This window comes from Nematolebias whitei, chromosome 1 (assembly GCF_014905685.2).
Source record: "Nematolebias whitei isolate Nwh7 chromosome 1, NemWhi1, whole genome shotgun sequence".
Classification (NCBI taxonomy): Eukaryota; Metazoa; Chordata; class Actinopteri; order Cyprinodontiformes; family Rivulidae; genus Nematolebias; species Nematolebias whitei.
The window spans coordinates 78,420,188-78,429,766 of NC_056498.1; the positions used below are offsets into that span (position 1 = coordinate 78,420,188).

The 9,579-nt window shown below is 42.2% G+C and overlaps 1 protein-coding gene across 1 annotated transcript in view; it reads right to left on the bottom strand.

Moving 5' to 3' along the window:
- psda (pleckstrin and Sec7 domain containing a) overlaps positions 1 to 9,579 on the bottom strand; it is a 75,173-nt gene that overhangs the window by 64,688 nt on the left and 906 nt on the right. The window lies entirely within an intron of this gene.

Genomic DNA, 9,579 nt, shown 5'->3' on the forward strand with positions numbered 1-9,579 from the left:
GCACTCTACTACACACACATTCACACAGCACATTACTACACTCACATTCATACAGCACTCTACTACACATATACATTCATACAGCACTCTACTACACACACATTCATACAGCACTCTACTACACACACATTCATACAGCACTCTGGTACACACACATTCATACAGCACTCTGGTAAACACATACATTCATACAGCAGTCTACTACATCTCTACAAAGATAATTTGAATCTGCAGAATAATAAGAGCTTTAGATCACATTCACAAACCGATGGGACACACATCAGAGGCACCGAGGGGTTCAGTGTCTTGCCCAGGCACACTTCAGCATGTGACTACTGGTGGAATCGAACCCCCAACTCTCCCATTGGAGGAGGACTGCTCTCTCAACTACAGTTTTCCCAAACGTGTTTGTTAAACTAAACATTATGATCTGTGGAGAAAGGTGTCCCATTTCTGTCAATGCTGAAATGACAATAAACTCAATTGAACTGAGGTGACTCCATGTCCAAAGTGCCAGCTTTACTAAGCCAGGGTCAGAGCACCAAGGCTCTTACCCATGGCACCATGCACTGACTTGTATGGCTCCTCCTGTAGGTGGTGGGCCCACAGAAAGGCAAACCCATGTAACTCATCTGGGCTGAACATGATCGGACCCAGTGGAGGCCTGGTCACCAGGCACTGACAAGCCCCTTTCTCTAGGCCTAGCTCCAGGGTGGGGCCCGTAACCCTTCTCCAGGCGAGGGACATCGAGCCCCTTGTTGTTCTCTGTCCATACAAGTGTTCTCAGTCGCTCTAGGTCTGGCCTGTGACCTAGGAACAAAATGCCCTGGGAAACCCTACCAGGGACAATGGCAGCATAGCTCCTTGCATCATTCAGGTACTCAAACTCCTCCACCAAGATAAGGAGGCGATTCATAGAGAAGCCTGTTAGGAGTGCTGCAAAATTCCTTCAGACATAATAAATACCAGTACAACCGCAGACAAACTTTTAGAAATTAAACTGTTCTTAGTACCATCAGAATGTTTTGAAAAGAATAACTAGACTTCAGTATAAACTTTAATCCTAGTTGTTGAACTTTCATGTAAAAGGAGACACTTGTTGGACCCCCCCGACCCCCATCTAAGCTGTAATGGTTTGATCTTCCACATGAAACAGCCTTTAAAATATTCAGGCATTGATCCGCAGAGAAAACAAGATCAAAAGTGACTAAAAACAGAAATACAAGAGTGAGTGAGACATGCTGTTATTATCCAGGGTGTGACGGTCGGCCTGAAACCACAACCAACCCAACACACACTGACTCACAACTCACTGACTGCCAACACATCAACACAACACTCGCTGACTGCCAACAACAGGAACACAACTGAGCAGACTTAGAGAGAAAATCTGTTGATCGTATGCTTATATTTAAGGAATAATCTGGTTCTGTTCATAGAAAAAAGTTCCAAATTTATGAGTCTATGGTTCTTTGCAGACATAAACTTAAAAATGTAAGAGAAAAATGTTTTTCTGGTGCTAAACTGTTCAGAGATGTACACATGTAAGACAGTTGCTGAGAATAGAATTCAAAATCTTACTTCTAGCCTAGCTCCATCTTATATTACAGATCTAATTGTTCCATATTTTACTAACAGAGCACTTCTCTCTCAAATTGCAGGTTTACTTGTGGTTCCTAGAGTTTCCAAAAGCAGAATGGGATGCAGAGCTGTCAGTTTTCAGGCTCCTCTCTTGTGGAACCAACTTTCAGTTTCTGTTTGTGAAGCTGACACGTTGTCTACTTTTAAGGTTGGGCTTAAGTCTTTCCTTTTTGATAAATCTTATAGTTAATGTCAGCTTGGGTTTCCTAAGCTATCCCTTAGTTATGCCGTTATCAGCTTAGACTGCTGGAGGACAAATTGACCACATTTTCTCACTCTGCTACTGTCTTTACTTGTTCTACTCTACCTGTTTGTATTTGTAATTATTTCTGTCTTAAAATGTTTTTTGTTTTTCCTTCTATAGATAGTGCATCTGGATCTGGTTCTGCTGGAGGTTTCTTCCTGTTAAAAGGGAGTTTTTCTTTCCACAGTCTCCTTTGTGCTTGCTCAGGATGGGAGACTGTGACTAAGGTCGTTTTCACACCAGATAGTCCGGTAGACTCGGTTCGGTTCGGGACCAATATTCATGACCTTTTGTTTACATTTGAGCTGGTGCATTCGCATTTACACTGCACTGTGCAGTCGAGTCAACCTGTTGAACCAACCTGTTCCCCCGCTCGCCTGTGGGGGCGCTGCACCAAGAACTACTGAAAGAAACGACACAAAAACCTCCAAAGACACGTCTTCTTCTTCTTCTGTAAATAAAAATAAAAACGAAGTGGCATCAAGTTTTAGCAGTTTTAGGAGTTATATTTTGTCATTTTTCAAAAATGGACTTAGCATGAGCAGAAGATGAGACAGAAGACCATGGAGAATATTGTTTTTCCACACAAGGCAGCTGACGGCTCCATATAAGGTATGAGAAATGTGTGTTTGTTTGTCCTGTGGAGCGGGTCCGGTCTGTTTACATTCACACTGTACTTGAACCGCGCTGGAGTTCGCTTCTAACGGACTGAGACCTAGGTTTTAGCCCGGGCCAGAGTTCGCCTTTTTGTTCCGTGACAGAGTTCGATGGCGCATTCACACCTCCCTAAACGAACCGGACTTTCAAGGAAAACGAGCTAGAGTTTGATTAAAGCGGACTAAACAGGGCTAGTGTGAATGCACCCTAAGTGAAGATTCAACACAATCTGCTGCTTCCTTAGATAGAGAACTTTTACCATTGGCTTTTTTATGTATGCAAATATTTCTGTTCAGTGCCCTGAGACAACTTCTGTTGTGGCTTGAAGCTACAGAAATAAAATGAATTGAATTTTACTTTTTCAGCAGCAGATCAAAACCATAGTTTCAGTCTTGGGCCGGGGTGCCCTTTATGTAGATATACTGGACGATCGCATGGTGAAAAATTACAGAAGGTGGATGTTAGACTATCATCCATTCCTAATATGATATCTGTCACTTGATTAACATACAGGGTTAATGTAAAGCTACTGGGTCACCAAGTTAGCCTCCAATTCATAAAGGTTAAAAAATGACAGGGGAAGCTGGACCGAGTAAGAAGCTGAAAACTTACCGCTTCTATACGTAATGGGAGGAGGATTTTTTTAATGATGTCACATTCAAAGTCTTTATTTCTCATCACCTGTGAAGGCAGCTACCAAAGTATCATTCCGTGAGTCACATTTGTTTAACACAAGAAATTCTTCCAAGGCAGAGAGATGAATAAAAAGTCATTTGTTGAAGCAGCTGACTTGTTGTTTTGATACTTTAAAACAAACCAGAAACATTTTCTTCAATCAAAGCTCTCCAGCTACCAGGAAATACAGCTACATGGTATTCTGAAATCATCACCGAGGATTTGAGCCAGCAACTTTGGAAGGACAGCGAGTGTTTCTCACTGCTGTTGGATGCATAGACAGATGTGAGTGACAAAGCCCGGTTGTGTCGTTTTATCTGGATGGTGTTTACTGATATAAGTGCTAAAGAGGAGCTGTATAGTACTGCCCACGAAAGAACTCACGATGGGACAGGACAGTTTTCAGCTGTTCAAAAACTTTATAATGAAGACCCAATTCCCAGTGTACAAATTGTTGTTCATCACCTCGGTGATGAACAGTGCTCCTGTGATGGTTGGCTACTCGAATGGATTTGTTGCCAAGTGTAGGGAGGATGAAGCTTTCATGACTTCTTCAATTACCACTGTATAATACACCATTCATTCAACCTTTATTTATGCAAGTTAGTACAACCAGCATTATGTGCATAAACAGCTCAATATGAAAAAGACAATGGATATGGCAATAAAGACAGTCTGCTCCATTTCTAAAAGATCTCTTTAAAGCATCTGTTCTGTGCACATCTGGAGGAGGCTGACTGCGCCCACTCTGAGCTGTTGCTGCACTCTGACATGAAATGGCTGTCAAGGAAAATTCCTGCAAATATTTTGAGGAGTGTGTCTGGAGATTCAGGAGTTTTTCCTTGTAGCTAATCATGCAGAATACAACCAGCTAAATGATTACCAGCGGCTACCAGACTTAGCATTTTTAATCAATCTGCCCAACATGTTGAATTATCTTAACATAGAGCTGCAGGGAAAAGTCAAAACCATCAATATGATCAGCTCACATAATGATTTCAAACAAAAAGAGCAACATTTTACCTCAAAGCTGCAGCATAATGATATGGCAAATTTCCAAAATGCTGTGTCAGAGCTAAAAGTGCAGAGGTAGGTGTGCACAACTTAGTGTCCCACCATGACTGGTGATCATCTGGAAGTGTGCTTGAGGCTGGCTATCAGCAGCTATTGTCCGGACTACCCGATTCAGTTCGGTGCAAGTCATCAGAGTAAGGTAAGGACAGAAAATGTACAGAGGTGTATTGTGCACTATGGGTTCATGCAGTTATGCAAACGTAACCGACCTCAAAGGTTATGTTTTTTTTTAATAAAGATGTTATTTACCATGACCTGAAGAAATATCAGTTTACCATTTGGTTTGATTCTCAGACACATTTAGCGTAGATTTAGTTATATATTTATCTCCCATCACGGAGCGAAGAGGGGGAGCTGAAAATAACCTCCGTTTGTTTATCTGTGCACGTTGTAAGCATGATGACTTGAAAAACAGGTGAGGTTCCGACTTCCATTTCGATGTGTGGCTGCATCTAGACGTAAGAAAGATCACTATCAAAAATTGGATTGTCACGTCAAAATTCAGTTAAGAAAAACACTCACCTTGAAAACTACAAACATTCAATGTTTAAATCCCTCAGTGATGATGGGGGACATCACTTTATCAGTCTGATCATTTCAACATTTTTAATCAGTTGGAAAATGCTTTGCAGCAGCAGCGCACGGTGTTAGTAAATATGTTTTGCTTGTTAGTAAATGTGTTTTGTTTTTTATGGCAGGTAGATCATTTTGACTTGGTCATTTAAAGGTAGCTCTCCAGCAGAACACGTATGGGCAGCCCAGGCTTAGAGAATGGGTATGTGGTGCCACACCACTGCATAGCTGCAGAACAAAGCAAACAAAAAGAGGACCAGGAATGGGTTCAGGCTACATGCAGCCAATAAAACCTCCATGTGTCATGTAGAAGTGGTGGAGTCTTTGGTAGCCATGCTGGTAGCTACATGTAGCCTGAGCCCAATCCTTCATGGTCAATTCGTACTTCCACCAAAGTGTACCCCACCCTTTGCGCCGATGCACTTACAACACATACGTATCCCCATAACCCTGCAGAGCTGACACTGTGGGTCAAACACTCAATATGATGTCACTATAGTAGTGACATAACATGTAGTGATGTCACTCAATGTTCAAACTTTAACGTCTCTTTGAAACAAACTGATTCACAAAATCTGGCTCCCTTATAAGAGCCATAAATCCCATCTCTAGTTCCAAGTACAGAACTCCATCCATTATCTTTACTCATTTCTTCCTTTTAGGGACGTGGGGGTCAGTGGTGCCCATGTCCAGCTATCGCTGTGCAAGAGGCAGAGGATACCCTGGACAAGTCTCCAGTTCATCATAGAGACAAATGGGACAAACAACCATTCACTCTCTCACTCAAACCTAGAGACAATTTAGAGTTACCAATCATCCTAACATGCATGTTTTTGGTCTGTGGGAGGAAACTGGAGTACCCAGAGAAAACCCACGCATGCACGGAGAGAACATGCAAACTCCATCCAGAAAGGCCCCTGGCTGGGATTTGAACTGGCAACCTTTGCACTAAAAGGCAACAGTTCTACCACCTGAGTCACCGTGCCACCCTCAAATACAGATAGATATTTAAAAAATATATTTTTTTAAATGTGAAAATATTTAGAATAAATAAAAACAACCTTGAGTATCACCCTGCAGTATGATATTTTTCGGGGCCTCTGTAAAAAAAAAAAAAAAAAGTGATGTGGGACCAAAGAAACTAAATTAATTAAGTTTCATCACATAACTTTAAACCCTCAAGCTGATGGGAACCAGTCATGCTCAGCGTGCAGATTATGGGATGGATCTGAACCTTTTTGAATGAGCGACCAAAAAGAGACCTAAGTTTAAAGTTACCATTATCCTTTTGACCAACGGCTGTCAGGGTGGAACATTCCTTTTGTACACAAAAATTACAAAACCATGATTTCTCCTGGGGTCCATCAGGTGTTTTTGGACAACAACAGACCACCACTCGGGTGGTACTGAAGGAAACGTGTCAGGAGACAAAAAAAGAAGAGAAAGGTCAAGAATGTAGGACTGAGGATGACAACTCTAAATGTGGGGACAATGACAGGCAAAGGTAGAGAGCTGGCTGACATGATGCTGAGAAGAAAGGTAGATGTTTTATGTGTTCAAGAGACCAAGGGGAAGGGCAGCAAGGCTCACAGCATTGGAGTAGGGTTTAAACTGTTTTACCATGGTGTGGATAGAAAGAGAAATGGAGTAGTTGTGGTCCTGAAGGAGGAGTTGGCAAAGAATGTAGTAGAGGTGAAGAGAGTGTCAGATAGGGTGATGTGTCTGAAGGTAGAAGTAGAAGGTCTGATGCTAAATGTTGTCAGTGGATATGCTCCACAGGTTGGATGTGATGTGGAAGCAAAAGATACATTTTTTAAAATCTGGATGAAGTGATAGAGAGTATTCACAGGGAGGAGAGAGAGGTGATCGGAGCAGACCTGAATGGACATGTTGGTGAAGGAAACAGAGGGGATGAGGAAGTGATGGGTATGTTTGGTGTCAAGAAAAGAAACCAGGATGGACAGATGGTGGTAGATTTTGCCAAGAGAATGAAAATGAATATAGTCAACAATTATTTCCAAAAGAGAGAGGAACATAGAATGACCTATAAAAGGAGGCAGGAGTAGGCAGGTAGACTACATCCTATGTAGAGGAAGAGGAAAAGCCTAAAGAAAAAGAGGAAAAAAGTCACACATTGAAGATCTGGGAGAGAGTTGTGGAAGCTATACTTAGATGAGAGGTGACTATTTGTGAGCAGCAGCATGGTTTCATGCCAAGAAAGAGCACCACAGATGCCATCTTTGCTTTGAGGATGCTGATGAAGTACTGATAGACTGATGCAGGACATGTATGAGGACAGCAGGACATGTTAGACTGGTACAGGACATGTACGAGAACAGCAGGACAGGGGTGAGATGTGTTGTAGGGGTGACAGATAGCTTCAAGGTGGAGGTGGGAGTGCATCAAGGATCAGCTCTGAACCCCTTCTTGTTTGATCTGGTGATGGACGACTAACACATGAGGTCATGCAGGAATCCCCGTGGACTATGATGTTTGCAGATGACATTGCGATCTGTGGTGGGAACAGGGAACAGATGGAAGAAAACATGGAGAGGTGGAGGTATGCACTTGAAAGAAGAGGAATGAAAGTCAGCCGTAGTAAGACAGAATACATGTTTATTAATGAGAGGGAGGCTGGTGGAACAGAGAGGTTACAAGGAGCAGAGGTCACAAAAGTGCAGGACTTCCAAGTACTTGGGATCCACTGTCCAGGAAAATAGAGCATCTGGTAAAAAAGTGAAAAAGAGAGATAAGATTAGGAATGAGATCATCAGAGGTACAGCACAGGTTGAACAACTGGGAGATAAAGTTAGAGAGACCAGACTGAGATGGTTTGGACATGTCCAGAGGAGGGACAGTGGGTATACTGGTAGAAGGATGTTAGAAATGCAGCTGCCTGAAAAAAGACAGAGGAAGGCCAAAGAGAAGATATACGAATTAGGACATGGAGGTAGTTTGAGTGAGGTGGAGGAGGATGACTTGCTCTAGAGTCCCCTGAAGAGGTAAAAGAATAATAATAATAATAAGAAGAAGAAGAACAACAACAGACCACCACTGTGTGTGTGTGTGTGTGTGTGTGTGTGTGTTAAATTCTTTGAGAGCAACATGAGAACAAACCAGACTTCAGGAAGTTCCATGTTTGTTTGTTCCAAAGTGTTTAAGAACTTTAATGTATTTACAAATCCTGACCAAACATCTAAACTGTTCTGATGATTAACGATGACACTAAAGTCATGAGGCTCAAAGATCTGCTCTCTATCAGCTTGTGGTTCTAAAGAAAGGCTGAAGTGTTCCTCAAAATTAACTGTCAGACCTCCTCACACACAAACAGGAGTTTGTAATTACTAATCAGCTGAGATGTTTCAACAACAGGCCTCCATCTGTAGCAGAACCATGAGACCCGGCGGAGCCTCGGAGCAGAGACCAGCTCCTGCTGAGCCCAGCAGTCTTCACTCAAAAACTAAAGAGAAAACCAGGGAGCCTCCAAAAACCGGAGCAGAAATGAGTCTTCAAGCTGGTGGACACAACTCAGAAGGTGTTCTCAGACCGAACCCTGTGGATTTCCTGCTGATCTAAGGACTCAGACAGGGAGGGACATCATGTTCTGAACAAATGGAGAATGCAGTTTCTGCTCCTTTTGAAATGTCTCCTCATGAAACAAACTCCTGTCCAGATTTTACACATCAAGTAGAAAATATGTTCATCTCTCAGGACAGCTGCAGCTTATTTAAGTTAAATTTGTCATGATCAGCAGTCTCTGCATGCTCCCCATCTGTTCATGTCTCTGCCTCTTCATGCCATGATCACATCCTCTGTCATCTGTCACGCCCACTCTTCACCCGCTTATCATCAGCGCTTATTAACCGCACCACTCCCCACCGCCAGATTATTATACCTCTCATGGTCCCTGATATCCAGCCATTCCTGTTCTTGCTCACGTCTTGTTTGGATCATCTCGTCTCGACTTCACGCCTGTTTTTTGGATTATAGACCTTTCTGCTCCTTGCCTGTACCTATATCGTCCTTCTGATCATGGTAACAACCTCCTCTTCTGACTCTTCGTCTACGATGCATGGATTAACCTTTTGGGGATTTATGATTGGAACTCTGACTACCTATGTATGACCCCCACCAGTGTTTCTGGACCTTGTTCACGGATTTCCCCCATCTGACCAAATTCTCCTCAGGTCTGCCTTGCAACTGCATCTCACTCTGTGACAGTGACATCATCCTGCCCCGCTACTACTTTACTCTTGTTGTCTGGCTGATTCTGAATCCTAAAACCTGAACCTTGACAAAATTTAAGACTTTTAAATGCTACGTAGGAGATTAAAGCTCTACTGAAGTTTTAAAGCTCTTTAAATATGTTTCACTGCAGGAGGCCCTAATATGAATTCACCTCCTGGTTTCTAACCCAAACAGCAGGTTCAAACCCTGGATGGGTGAATTCAGTGAAGACAACCTGAAGGAACACGGATCTGTTTGTTTTAATTCTTCTGAGGCCTTTTCATCTGTTCTGATTGTTTTAAATCAACGATATATAACTCGTTATAAGTTTACTGCAACACGCTGTTTTAAATCCGTCTTTCTGCAGAAAGAAGACTTTAAACTTTAACATGAATGTTTCTTGTTGTTTAAGTTCATTCCTGATAGTCATTAAAGTCTTTATTAAACTGAATTAGATGTAACGTTTTGTAAAATAAGACATATATATA